General features: G+C 39.3%; 1 protein-coding gene across 17 annotated transcripts in view; it reads right to left on the bottom strand.

The window, feature by feature from the left end:
- LOC146756181 (rho GTPase-activating protein 32-like) overlaps positions 1 to 15,533 on the bottom strand; it is a 331,712-nt gene that overhangs the window by 94,607 nt on the left and 221,572 nt on the right. For 10 of the 17 annotated variants that reach the window (XM_085524876.1, XM_085524877.1, XM_085524878.1 and 7 more), the window contains exon 1: positions 7,507 to 7,891. The exons of 6 other annotated variants lie outside the window; for them this stretch is intronic. The gene's annotated coding sequence lies outside the window, so the exon portion shown is untranslated. Of the gene's footprint in view, positions 1 to 6,686; positions 6,753 to 7,506; positions 7,892 to 15,533 lie in introns of those variants that run through there. One more of the 17 variants, XM_085524873.1, reaches the window with a different exon arrangement.

Raw genomic sequence — 15,533 nt, 5'->3', positions numbered from 1 at the left:
CTGCTATCCAGCAGACTAAAGATTACAAGAGTAAGCCTGCAATGCATGCAGAAGTCCCCCTGCATTACACAATAATGACATTCTGAACGGAAATAAATGAAGCCCCTGCAGTGCTATTCTGTCAGCTTTTGAAAGTAAATAACTTAGCTTCTGACAAGAGAGACATTTTTTTCCTCCTCCTGCCATAGAGCATTAATTGAGCTATGCAGCCACGTAACATCCCAGAGAGGACGACTAATACATGACAAGGAAAAAAGCTTAAGAAAGAATGGGACACCCATAGAATATATGGGCTGACCGACTTCTTTTCACCCCAACATTTTTTTCCCCAGATTCTGCTTTAACAACATCATAATCTCTGGTAAACTTTAACAGTTTTTTCATTATCTTGCTCCATAATTCTTACTGAAACATTTCAAATGAGTATTTTAAATTCACACCGTCTTACGAAAGACAGCATCGTTATGAAAATTGAACATTTTATGACTTAATCTCACTCCCTGTTTTAAAGGGAAGAAACTTCCATGCCCATTGTTAATTCCTATAACTACATAATTTAAAGAACTCTTACTTGCCACTGTAGAGAAAACTGAAAAAAGAACAGGTGATCAGAAGCAAAACCAAGGCAGCAGCCTTCCACACTACATAGCAGTAATAAATGTTACTGTAATTCAATAAGCAGGTTGAGGAAATGCATATTGTAACTATAAGCATAAACACACCTCATACAAACACATGAGATACTGTTAAATTCATGTAATTATAAAGCAAAAAATATTCAGGACATTACAAGATGGGAAGACCAACAATTTTTAGAATATTTAGATACAAAAGGTCAAAAGTTAAATTTAATAATGGCCTAAGATGGAAGTGCTTGCATTCTTATTCATGAGAAACAGTTATCATGTTCAGATGCTGTTGTGAAGCAGCACAGTCTCCTTCCATATCGGGAAGAGGCAGAGGGAGAATCAGTGAACAAAAAATAATTCACTGAACGCTTTAGTTCTTACTACAGTGTCTAATTTTGATTCTGAGTGTGTTCAACACAACAAGAAAGAGCAGGATCAAAACACAGCGAGATCTCTCCACAGCTGGAGCCTGCTATAGTGCAAAAGACCAAAGGCCCAGCTACAACTAGGCAGGGCACTATAGACATTAGCTATGCTATTTTCTCTAATTAAATTCACTGGGTTGCAGCACTGATGGAGCAGGAAGGGAGGCAAGACATAACATGAGCCAATGGTGCTGCACCGGGCAACTCAGGGGGAAAGGAGCAACGCCAGCAGAATGACAGGAGTTCCTCTGGAGAGCCCCTGTACCACACATCACACTTTAGAACTGATAAATCAATCACACATACACTTTTAAAAGGCAGAAAAGCTTGAAGGATTCCTGGAGGGTGTTGACTTCTTTCCACTAGCATTATTGTAACCCTATAAAGCAAGGCCATCAATTCCAGTGCCACAAGTTACCACTTCCTGTCATTTATACCACCTACTGAAGACATCAAAACTATTTTGAACAGAATTAATATTAACACGATGGCAGCATTCATTTACCGGATCCAGAAATTTAAACATAGGAAAAGGAAACCAAAAAGCTTCATAGTATTGCATAGCTATGCATTTACCAGTTGTTATGAGACAAGCCCCATTTAGAAAACTAATACAACAACACTTGCCCAAAATGAAACACCGCCGCACTTTCTTTCCCCACCTTGGAAAATAATCACGAGACACACATTCAGCTGATAGCAACAAACAAGACCACTTACGAGCAGCTGACAGAACACACAGCCCAGTCACCGCTCCGCAGCCCGATCCAAGGAGCCCCGCTACACAGCAGGGATGACAACCAGAACTATTCACCTGCCTCTGCCACGTGGGAGCTCCTTCCCAACTGCTCTTACAGTTGTATTCAAAAGCAGCAAGCAACCTCCTCAGCCGGTGTCTTTTGTCCTCTAGTTTTTAAAGAGGTGGGTACTTAACTAAAGCACTTCCTCTGGCTGTAGTGAGGAGAGTGACCTTGTGTGACAATACCCAAACTAGCTTTTGTTCAGAATGAGAACACAGCACTTGCTCTCAGACACTTCTCATTAGCCTCTGTGAAACAAGGGAACGGCTCTTGTGAGACTGAAGATCTGAAAACATTGAGATCTCTTGGATCAGAGGAGCCTCCCCACACACATGCCAGCTTACAAGTTGGCCGGTAAAACCCAAACGATCTTATTTAATCTAATTAAGACAAACAGCACATCAAGACAATCTGACTCCTGCATTAACAGTGCTTAGAGATGCCACTGTTCCTCTCCCACCTTTCGAAGCCTGTTTCATTCAAACGCTGGCATTCCCAAAGAATGCCACAGTGCCCCCTTAGGTGCAGACACTTCCACGTGAGGTTGTTCCTAGCACAGTAATACCTTTCGTTGCTGTTGTTTTAACAGACAATCATTTATCTGACAAAGTACAGATTTTTACCCTATACATATGAATAAATAAGCACGACGTTCCTCTTGGGGCAGCACACTGGTTAAATGAATCAGAAAGCCCTGAAAAGATTGCCTACCCCCAGCCCATCAGCTACTGGACAATTATTCAAGGCCCAGCTGTAAGGAAAAACAGATGGTGAGTGAGCATTAGTAATGTGGACGTCTTTTCACTCATGCAGTCATAAGCAGAGGTTGTATGTTCTCACATGAAAGGAAAAAAAAAAAACTTGCAATGGCTCCAATTTGGAAGCAAACAGATGCCTTAAATTTTTCACATACTTAAGACAGATTAACAGAATTTACAGGAGAGATCCAGTAAGCAAATAATATTAAGTGAACTAGGTGAAAAAAAGCAGCATATGCACTATACGTTCGAACAGTGACATCAGGAACCATCCGCTGCTGCATGCAACGAATGTAGCTGGTCCTTTAAAGGCTCACTAAAGTACAGCACACCAAAGATGCACGCACAGAACTGTAACTGCAATGGTGGCATTCAGCAGCTGATGTGCCCGTCTGTAAAAATGGCAAACTGTATCCAGAGATTGTTCATCCATTTTAATTCTTGCTGCAATTTTAGCACAAAGATAATCTGTTCTAATCCTTTTTCCATTATTGACACTATTGACTACATCAATTGAAAAATGCTATCAAATAAATCAACATTGAATTAAGCCATGAAGAAAGAATGTGATAAGAAGTCCTTCAGATTCCTATAAATCATCAGATCCAGAAGCATGACATGAGTAACTGAGTGGGGAATTCAGCTTTTCTCTGTAGTCGTAATGCTTAAGGCCCAAATAAAATTACACTAATTTACCATGTAAGCACTAATGGAATAACTGGGGTAGAGATGGAGACTTTGTTGGGCTTAGTTTTGTTTTCATGGTGGATTTTTTATATCATTGATATGAGAGCTGTACCGTGAACCACTTTCTTGTTAAAGACAGAAAAGGTTGATATTGAAGTTTCAGTTCAATTGTTTTCGATCTATGAACGTCCACTATGAGCAATTGCTCCATTTAAAAGGAATTACCCTTTGTACAAACCGCTTCACTATTTAAAATAAACCACATGTATCATCATTAAGCAGAAAAAAAAATTACCATTTTTAAAATAATGACAGCCACACCGCACACTGATATGGAACACTATGTGATGTTTCTAAAAACACACGTTATTGGTACTTTATCCTGAAACTACCAGCTGAATAATCCTATTCCCTGGTAAACATATGCCATGGAGAAATATAAGTTAACTCAACTACACCTCCATTAATATACCCTAAATCTCAATTTACAGGCAAAGTTTTGCTGCAAAAATTCCTTTGCGCTGGCATTTGATATAAGCTTGAGATCAGCGCAAGAATTCCTTTCGCTGGTGTGTCTCATTAAGGAGGAGATGATAAAATGGATCAATTTAGCATCTTCTAATGCTGTACAATATTATAAAATTATAAGGTACACCACAAATCTGAGCTCCTTTTCACTGCGCCTTTAAATATTGGCATTGGGTAAAATGCTAAGCCAAATGCACCTATACTTTCCCCAGTCATCCCTGCCTTTAAAATGACAAGAAAAACAACTAAATTCTATTCTCCTCCTGTTCACTGCTGCCACTGACACAGTCATTTGAGTCTGAAATAACTGAAACTCTTAAGGTTTCTGAAGTTGGGACTTTAAGATGCTTCTTAGTTATTTCAGACAATTTTAAGTAGCTTAACCAAGTCGGAAACATCCTTCAGGTTTTATTGGCTTTTTCAAATGAATATTTTATTGGCAGTTAACTCAGAATGTGAACTAGGCCTCGATACTTCATTTATTTTCAACTTCATTATCAACAGTTAAGCTTTGAATGTCTTGAGTGAACTGCACAAACCGCTCTTAAAAATAAATATCAATTCAGACATCTCTTAAAACATTATGCAGAGATGTAATCTGGAAGATATCAGGGCAAACACAGTTTTTAACACCAGACAAAGTAATAAAGCACTTCTGTGGGTAAACTGTGGAGAAGAGTTTATTTGTTTATATTAAAGAGACTGCCACAGTAGTGTTAGTTCTGCAAATAAATAATGGTCAACATTAAATAGATACCAACACATTTGTTTGTTTCCCCCCTCTCAAACGATTAATGCATGTCCCCAGAACACAGCCATCCTTGTGGCAACAGACGTATGTACAGTGAGGACTGGTGTGCCCATCTTGATTTAAGGATGTAACACCTCAGTCTTGCACAAAAGACACATCTCCTATTACAAAACTTCAATAGACCAGAACACTAACAAATTTTGCAGATCCACTCAAAAACTGAATCTATGAGAAACCCTGTTTTCTAAATAGACACTAGAGGTTAACAACAGGGAGCCCTGCTGAAATAAAGATGCCTGACTTCATTTTAACTGAGGTGCAAGCGAGCAGATGTATCTGAAGTGTAATTTGGGGAGAAAAAAAAATAAAAAAATTTGACTGAATGGGTTTCACAGAAGGTCTGTATAGCACTGCTGATGGAGCCCACAGGTAGAGGGGAATCACTGATTATGAAGTTGCTAGGGTACCAAGCTTTCAGGGTACCAGGAGTTAAGATCAATAGATAACTTCACAGCAGTGAGAAAGAACACTCACTGAAATAGTTACACGTTCACTATACAAATAAAATGTATAGTGATATTTTTGTTTCAAGCAGGAGGGGGTAAAAATAGATTGTCATGGTAAAAGTTTTTTCATGTTTTTACAAAAATATGGAACACTTTTTATCCTTACCTCTTTAAAGCGAAATCTATGTAAGATCTTACATTCAGGTAAAGTAAGCTCTAGTTCTGATGAAATACTACATCAAATACATAAAATAACTATGAAATACATTAAATAATAAATCACATCTGAGTTAAGATGATAATTATGTGACTTTCTAGGAACCCAGGAGAAGTGAATGCCATCAGCTATCAAAAGGAGCAACAAGCACAGCATTTTGATCCTGGCACAATTATCAGCAGGAGTTCAGGTGAATTTCTAAAACGTCTAATTGTGATTAGTCCAGGTTGAATGTTTCTGAATTGACAATGGGATTATGCAGACAAGAAAGCCAGTACTTTAATAAAAAAATTACTTTCAGCGTAGCAGTTAATCCACTTAAAGAGTTAAAAATTATCGTGTAGATAGAGCACTTTGTAAAAGTGCATTAGCAATCACTTATCTTTCTCTCAAATGGAATGGATGGAATTGAATTCACTATTTTAGAGGAATCATTATGGTTGCACAGTTTCTTAAACCTTAAAGCAGTACCACACCAGAGACATGTTTGCATAATGATACTGCAATAGCTCACACAGGAAGATTATTACAGCACCCAACCTCATTGTTGGGTTATCTCATATCAGCTCCTTGTGTGGCCATGTTGACCTCTCACCTTCATTCACGTTTTTCCTTTCAAAAGCCACATCAAACATTCCAACAACGTTCACAATGCTGTTTGGCAAACTCAGAGGAACAATCCCAGCAAAATACAGGAGCCCATTCTGTATGCAACCAGTAAGCACGAGTCCCGCTGCACCATTAAAGCTGATCTATGTCATTTCCAAAATGTATCCAGAACACAGAACATACGATTTAAAATAAATAAATAAAAATGCAAGTATTCAGTACATTACATTCTATATATCTCCTGTAAATTTTAATTGCGAACATACCCCTTTCCCACATATATGGATATATGCAATAACCTTTTATTATACACACCAAGGAGCAAGTCAGAAATGGTTTATACTGCACTACTGAAGAAAAAAAAAAAAGCTAAAAAAGGGTTCATACCCCCAAATATTTGAGTTCTGTTCTATCAGCAGTATCAGAAAGCACAGATGGCAGAAGAACAAAAGCTTTACATCAATTTCAATTAATCCTTAGGAAAGAAAGACATACCATAAAGAAATCATGAAAAGAACAAAACAAAAAAAGTCTTCAGAGCATTTGTAAATACAGAAATAAAGTTAGAGACTGCCTCACAGAACTCAACATGCATATAAACTACTGTAATGGAAGTTGGAAGGGCTCACAGGCATTTCTTGCAGTGAGAAATATATTTATTTTCCTCAAGTTTCAACAGAAAGTAACAGGAAAAAAAAAACCCACCCCATACAAACAACAACCAGGATTCATCATTTTTGCTTGAAAACATATCTGTGCTGACTCTCCACACCTACCAGATGACTCCCTTTAACCGAGACTGCCGTTGTGGAGAAGCAGCATACAATGAGGATCCCAAACTCCTAGTTTAAATAATAATGTGGTATTATGACATCAAATAAATAGCGTGGTAACAGAGAGCTGTTAACAACTGGTAAGCAATTGGGGGGAGGGGGAGGGGTGAGAATACTTTAAAAAAAACAAAACCAAAAACCAAATTTGATATCAAATGAATTTAAAAAAGAAATATCTTATAAATCTTTAAGAAATCGGTATCCTTTTTCTGATTTCAAAACATGTTTCTGAACCCATTCTGGTACACTTGGTGACAGAAGTATTTTAATTCTGCACAGACACAGCTTTCTGTATATTATTTTAATAACTAAAATCAGCTTGATTTCAATCAGCAGCATGTTTCAACGCAGACTTAAAATTTCTGGCTTCAAAGAAGGCTTAAACAAAATTGCCATCGGGCACATTTACATTAGAAGTATAATTTATGCCTGCAAGTGAAAAAAAAAAGAGCAGTCCTTTATGGCTGAAACTCTGCTACAGTATCCACGAGAAATGCAGTCGGAGTACCGTGTTAAAAGCCTACAAACAGCATCAATAAGGACATTGCAAAAAATAATAATAAAGATATGCAGAGGCTTGAGTCTCTATTAAAACATTTTCTGATCCCTTTCCCCATTCCTAAGTGCAAGCACGACATTCACTCCACACAGTGGGAGACATTTATACAGTCGATCCACACAAAAAATAGCTTCACGATTACAAATCCCCCGAACGATGCTGACAAAGCAGGCACTATAGGAAAAGAAAGTTGAGCAAACTTACCTGCTGTAAGTACATAAAAGTCAAGGCACAGGAGAGCTGGGGACACATGCCCACGTTCGGCAGTGCCACGCAGGTTGCACCCGTAAGGGGATGCTGCATGGTGTTGCTCTGAAGTCTACGTAGAACAAGTGAGGGGGCTTGCATGCAAGCACGTTTGCCCTATCTTGTCACTACAGTTTTTTTTCCTTCTGATTATTTAAGTAAGGAAACAGTCTTTCTTCACTGCCTTTCTCTTCCCCAGCGCTAGATCCCTACATTCATTTGTCAGCTAAGGCAACTTGGTAGATTTAAACTACGGATTTTTAACAGAGAGCAAAAAAAGAAGACACAGCCTGCAGCCTATTGATGAGCAAATGGAACTTCCTCAATGACAGAGAGCTGAAGCTTGTCTGTGATGCTGCACAGCTTCTCATTTGTCAAATGGGTCCTAGGGCAGGGTCTTTACCACTCACCAAAATTCAAATACTGCATTTTAAAAATCCCCGGAGAGGATAGAGAAGGAGAGAAAGTGAACACGCTGCATCGCAGGCAGCCATGAGATCTGGGCAATTAATGTCACTGCCCAGCTGGGACCAGGCGCCTGTTAGGATTCCACGCGCACACAAACACACTCGCACACATTTTTTCTCCCAGGACCCACACCTGACAGAAAAAGGGCTTTCCCCTTCCAAGAACAGAAGTGAGAGGCACAAAACGGGAAAGGGAGAGAACCTTGGCTAGTCATGAGGATTCCAGCAAATATACAGGACAATCAGTAAATGAGCTCCTTTTTAAATATCCATTAATTTTATATCTACTTGTCATTTACCACCTCGTTTCCTAGAGAAACCTATGGAAGCGTTACAGAGAAGGCAAACTATCGGTGTAACCACTGCAGCAGAATCACTGGGAATGAACAAAATGCTGTGGCACGCTGTCTCTCACCGAGGGGGAGGGGAGGGCAGCAGGCGTGGATAAAGACTGTATCTTAAAACTGGTCTAAACCCCATCTCATCTACAATTACAAATTTATTTGACAGCCAGTCAGTCTATTACAAAGGACTGCCCTATCAGGCTACACGGAAAAATTACATTTGCAACTTTCAGAATTTAATGTTTACTTTTTACTTTGAGAGCAATACCTCAAATTAATATTCTGCTCTTGCAGGATGACCCCCCTGTTCACCCCCCCACCTTTATTTTATGGAGTAATAATTATTCATTAGTAGATCTAGTTAGTCTTCATGTAATAAAGTAGGATGTGACCTGCAAATCAAATAATTTATATTACAACTTGTCCTTGAAGTCCCACATTACAAAGTCTCTTTTTTTCCCTCCTAGATACAAGTCAAGTAAAACAGAAAATACAACTATGTTTAATTAGAATTGTAACAAATGAATGAAATATTAATTCTGTAGGAAAAAAAAAAAAAAAAAAGGTCAAACCTCTAAGCAAAAACCTGAAGTTTTGAAGGAGTTCTTTCTAAAAAAGGCTCCGCAGAAGCTTTTAAAATTACCTGTTACAGGAGATCTAACTCCCACAAAGCACATCTTACACCAACACTTTCAAATTAACAGCATCCAATAAATAATCCACATAACATCGCAGCCTTTCTCAAACACAGCGCGGCTGGCTCAGATTTGAAAACGACCCATAGAAACAAGTGAAAGCCCCCACTTAACTGGAAACAGACATAAAACATTGCACTGAAACTCAGGCGCTGCATTAAGAAAACAGATTTGTTCATTTTACATGTGTGCACACATACCTGCACCCACACAAGCTTCAGAGACTGATTTAGATCCACTCAGTCTTCTTCACGCAAAACCAAAGCTTTTCCAGCAGAATTAGGTATTCTCTTTCTCAAAAAGCAGTCAGTGCAACAAAAATAATATACTTAAAACTCAGCAATTAATACTGAAACAACAGATACACTAACTTAAAACACAGGGACTGTTTTAGCTTAAGAAACATCCATACTTGGCAGTTTATCACAGACTGATCTACCAGAGCAGCCCTGATATAGAACAGCACAAATTACTTTATCACACACACACACACACAAAAAAAAGGAAAGCACACCACAGAGAGGAAGACAAAGCAAGAAGGAGAAATGAACTCTCTCTATGCCCTTTCTCCTTTTTTCATTCCTACTCTCTGCCTTAAGCAGTCTCCTGTTCTGACAGGAGTATGTCATGCTTTCCTTCATTCTTTTTTTTTTTTCTTTTTTTTTTTTTCCCAGCACAGAAAGCCTGTTATTCTGCAAATGCCCTTAGCTGATGGAGTTTTCCCTTCAGCTCATCTTCATATGAAACACCATAAATAATACATGGTACTTTAATAAGACCATATCAGAATGTTTAATGAAAAACAAATACGTTATGTAAGGAGGCAGATAACCAACTCATTCCACATTATGTCAGAATCAAAGGAAACATGCTTCCCAGCCAGTTTGGAACCACGTAAATCTATCCAATTTCCCAAAGTGAACTTCTGGAACAGTGTGATGGTGGGGCAACGTTTCTTCTGTCTACTGCACTCTCACAGTGAAGAGGACATCCATAAAACAGATGAAACTCTTAAAAGCAGTGTGTTGAACACTTACTTCAAAGTAATCTAGCAAATGTCACTTCCCTAAGTTATTTCCCTGTTTGTATATGCTCCTCTAACAAATCCAACACGGATCAGAACCATGTTTGACCTAATAGCCAAATATACGCTAAGCACCACCACAAGCTCGCCAAAGGTACCAGGACTGGCATTACACCACCTGCATTTTTAGCCCCATGCCCAGTGACAGGATCACCATCACTACCCTATAACTTTACAGAGCAGCACAAGCATCACCAGTATCTCATCTGTACATTATCCATTCGTCATTTTTTCCTTATTCTATAAAAGGCATGATTGCCAAGTCTTCCCTACCCCTCACATCTCCCAGTTGCTTTGATGGGGCTCTGTTACAATCACACCAAATTCTGTACCTGAACTGTATTTTAGCCCTCACTGGTAGGTGAGGTATCAATAAACGACAACCACAAACCTTTTTTACCAAGTAGAAGGAGGCTACCAGTTGAAACAACCCACATCAGCCTGCTGGAATCATCAGAACCCAGAGAAAACAGCAGAGCTCACAGGTACAGTTCCTACTGCCTGCATCCAGCTAATGCTCAAAAGCTAATGGTGCTGTTGATCGATCTTGAAAACACAAACACTGTATTAAAGCAAAAAGGAGCAACAGCATTTCTCACACACCTGGAGTACAAATAGGAATACGTTAGCAAATGCACCAAAAAAGTGCACCATTTACATTCACCAACTCCATTTGTTCTCATTTGGGAGCCAACCTCCATTTCTCTGTATCTCCACTACAAAAATTAAACCTAAAATTTAACCATTAGACAAACCAGAGCAGACTGCCTCATCAGCCAAACCTCCACTACCAACAGAGAGATCTGAAGGAGGTCACCTGTGAGACCACACATCATTTGCACTCTGGTCTGCTCTCAGCAGTAGCTCATACTAACCAGTGTATGCATATAGGAATGGATACAGGATTATAAGGAGCATACGCCTCCAGACTTCAAGCATTTAAAAGAAAATATCTCAGTGGCACAGTGCATTATCCACGTGATGAATATCTTTGTATTCTCCGCTTTATAAAATGGCTGATGTGGTATAAAAATGATTCTGGCAAGTAGTTCAGAAGCTAAGAATAGTGCAGTCCTTTCTCTAAACACTCCTTTTCTAACACCGCATGAAAAATGGCCCCCACGACTTGAGAGCAGGAAAGGAAACACATGAGCTTAAAAATAAAACGCTTCATTAATATATTTTGACAAATTATTAACAACCATTAATAGCTTTGTCTTCCTTTTTCCACACGCTATTCTGCTTCCTTATGTGGTTTTCTTCTAAGAAACTATAGGGAAATATCATTGGCATTACAACTATTTTTATTTTTCGAAAAGGCTAAATCAGAGATTTCCATCTCTTCTTTTCAATTAATGGCTGACAGCTCACACTTCCAGCGTTATTATCTTGTCACAAAAAGCTCCAGTTCTATTGTAAGGTTTTTGTTCACATTACTCTCAACCAGGTCTGCACGAGGATCAAGACACTGCAGAGGCTCTCATTTACCTCAGGCAAATAAGAATAACTAATTTTCTCTTTCTGTTAAGTGCTGTGTTACGTCCACTGACTTTGCCAGTATTTCATACTCCATACCTACAACGACTATTGCACAGTTAACCTTTTCAGCACCACCTGATACTCATTTCTTTAGCATGCAGTGCAGTCTGTATGGATTATTCACAACAGAAAGCCAAGAGCCATTAGCAATGCCAACATCTGCACGTGTGGAAGGAAAAGAAATGAAGTAACAAAATAAATCAAAGGCAGTAACATGTAGCCCTTAAAGAGTTAGAGACTTCCAAACAGGAGATACACATTCCTTGTCAGCCTCCTCCTGGCCGACAGCAAAACAGGGGCAAAGAGGAGGACAGGAAAAAGGCTGGAGAGGACACAGCTCTAATACCTGAACCTGACTTAATTTAGTGCGAGTTTACACCAGCGCAGCACTTGTAGGTCCAGAGGATTTAGCCGGGTATGGCAGCGCACGCTGCAGGTCAGCAGCACAGCCCCGCTCCGCTATACCAGCACCTCCACCTAGCGGGGATGCCGCTCATACCAGCCTGCCCGGTCTGCTGCTCGCTCTAAGACAGCTCTGCTCGCCTTCTCGTGCTGCAAACGAACTCACCCAGCGGTTCGCATAGTAAATAACCGTTTTGATACTTTTTGCATCATTAAGAGGCTTGTGTCTCAAAAACAGATGTCGCTGCCAAGCCACAACTGGGCGCTGAAGGGACAGGGGAGGTTCTGAAGGACTGCACGTTACTTTGGGATCGCTGTTGCACTGCTCTCTCCCCTGTGAACGTTCATAGGCACTTTTGGGGCTACAGCTGGCATAAACACTCCATTGCCAGACAATCTGACAGTGTTCTGCAGGGCCAGAAGCTTTTGGGAAGCACCTCATCGCACCCAAAGTATCAGCAGCACCTGCACAGAGGGACTGTGTAGGCAGAGCAAGGATCACAGCAGTCCTGGCCTAAGGCGGCTTCAGGTGACATCATGCTATTACGATGTCAGGGGAGAAGAAAAAGCTTTATCTGAACTTTTCTCCATGGCACAGACTCCAAAAGCAGGGAAAGACAAACAGACGGGATCAAGAAGGTCAAGAGAAATCAGGGCAGCAAAATATTTTGAGAGTCCCACTTCATCCAGCATAAAGGTAGCTGGAACACATCACCATTCTGCATTCAGATGGACAAGATGCTCTCACTCACCATATGCTCCAGTCACAACAGAAAATAGGCTCTTCCAAACAGACATATAGTAAGGTTCCTTAAAAGACAGTAATACAACAGATCCACTTTGGTCCACGTGTCCAACTAGAATAGTTGTAATGTTGATGATTTTCACTATCTGAATGTTAGCAAGGAGACATCGGAATCATAGGTAGCATTGCCATATAATATTCTTTCCAAAATTCCAGACGAAAATACTAACAGTGCAACCCTTATTAATAAAGCAATTTTCTCAAGTCAGATTTAATGTAATATACCAACTTCAGTACTATTATTCAGAGAAAGTGTAATAGAACTTGCTACGTATCTTAAGCCCTAAGGATTTTTCCTAAGGGGAAAAAACAAGTCTACACCTTGAGCTGGAGTTATGAAGCCTACTTGGGCCTGCTGTCACTGCAGACTTGGTTAAAGATCACATAGGAAAGGGGAAGTGAACAGTAGAGACATACTGTATGCCACTCAGATTTGTTTCTGTATAAAAATTCTGTTTCCTTCATTTTATATTGACATATACATACCATGATTTCCATTTTGTTCACACTGAGTACATTTATACCAAGCTAAAATCATCACACAAATTCTCTAATAAATATTGCTTAATGGATTTGTGCATAAATATAAATACATATTTACATATATATACACAAAGTATATATACTCATATATGCATAATTGCACTGCTTTTACTCCTTCTTTAGCACCATCGCATCTAAAACTGCTGCTTTTGCACATCAGGAAAAAAAATTAACATGGAGCGAGGAATAAGTGGCAGAAGCCTGTGAATTGTGAGCTTGTTTTCATACTGTGGTAATGAAAAGAGGAAGAAATATCAAACGTGACTATAAGTATACATAGCAGGGCAACGTAAACACATCTTGTTTAATAGTTCTTCATGAGATTATTAGTCTCTTAAAAACATTAACTGAATGTTTTATCTCAGAAGGAGAATAAATGATGGATTAATTATGCTATTTTGTAAAGGTGGTATCGTTTCTTGCTAGGAATTAAATTAACTGGACATCAGCGCAGTTTCCTTCTACAATGAAATCACTTCTTTATTATTCTGTCTACAACTGGGTACCTCTCATACATTCTGCCTGAATCTAAATCCACCAGACTTAGTCCACAATTCGGGAGCTCATTTTCATGTACAACAGCTAAATATTAACATGCTCATGTATCAAACCAACAAATCCTCCATTAACTACAGCTGAGTCTTTAAGACTTGATTACCACGTGCTACCACTTACAGCCTACCCACCGCTCACAAGTATGCGATCCCTCCACTGCAAAATTTAACACCTCCACAGCTCCTTAGGGGAATTCAGTTATCTCTACCAGCAAGCCTCAAAATGCTCCTCAGCATTTAGACACTACTGCTTAAGATGGACTAAGTCAGTTTCAGATTTAGTTCAATGGCTCTTCAAAATCTAGACTTTCCTTCTGATTACTTTTTGTGACTTTTCAATCTGACTTTCAATTAAAAGATCTTAATATTCTCATAGCCAAGCCTGAAGAGTTCCAGTTAAATACTCACCTCCATGCAAAGGAGATGGATGCAGCTCAGGAAAACTGAAATAGAATCTGCTGTAGCTTTGAGCTTCAGCTGATGCAGAGCTCTTTCCAGGATGTCCAAAGTAGCCAGACACACATCTCTCCAAATGACTATTCCAGCAGAAAGATGTGAGCTGTCACAACACTAACCCAATGGCAAAAGCCAGAAGGACAGAGCTTTTTGGAGCTGAAGACCTTGGGCTCTGTGTCACCCTTGCACAATGACATGTTTTGCCACACAGGCAGCTTTACATATAAAACTGATATAAAGCCCTCTGTATGAGCCTTCTTGCTGAGCCCTTGAGATAGCAATGCAAGTACTGTGTAAGGAAACTCATTTTTATATTGAGTCAATATTTTGCCCCCTTTTATCCAGTTTATTCTACCCACTGGTTTCAAAGCAAGCGGTCACTTTTCTCCTAACAGTTATTTTCCTTTGACAATGCTAAATCAACCCTCTCTTGTTATAGTGGCCTCTTCTGCAGTTCTTACACCTTATTTATTTATTGATGGGAAACTCACACTGATACCGCTGAATTCTTTTCTTTTTTTCTTCTGCTGCTGCTTCTTGTCACTATGATCACTTCTTTTTCTTTCTGCATTAAGTTCAAATCTATCATCCTTAATTTCCAAGGAATTGGACCATTCAACATTTGGCATAAAAATCTGTTTCTACTCATCACTTATAACCTGATTTATTACCTGAAACTCTTCAAGACCTCTGTCAATATTCTTTCTATACTTATAATCAGATACCCCTACATGGAAACATTACTATTACTAGAACAGGTAGCTAAGTTAAAGCTAACATGGGCAACACTGTGCCTTCCTCTCAATAGGGCTAACAGCACATGCAGGTTTCCATAGATGTTTGGGAGGCAGCAGACTTTCGATCTTCTCCAAAACACGCTCTACTACAGGAGAACAAGGCAGAACAAGTGTACATTGAACTAACAACTAATACTGCATTTAAATGAAGGGATAGCACAGCATTGATGATGTATTTTGAAGTGGTCATTTGAAGCAATACAAAGCCAAGACTCCAGAAGTTACAGCTCTTATTTTCTTCACTATGATACCCACTGCTTGCATACATCAAAAAAATATCATCCTGCATATGTCTTGTA

This window comes from Coturnix japonica, chromosome 28, assembly GCF_054131305.1.
Source record: "Coturnix japonica strain WE chromosome 28, WE-NBRP24, whole genome shotgun sequence".
NCBI classification, from domain to species: Eukaryota; Metazoa; Chordata; class Aves; order Galliformes; family Phasianidae; genus Coturnix; species Coturnix japonica.
The sequence above is the reverse complement of the archived record's forward strand: the minus strand, read 5'-3'. Positions and strand labels throughout refer to the sequence as shown.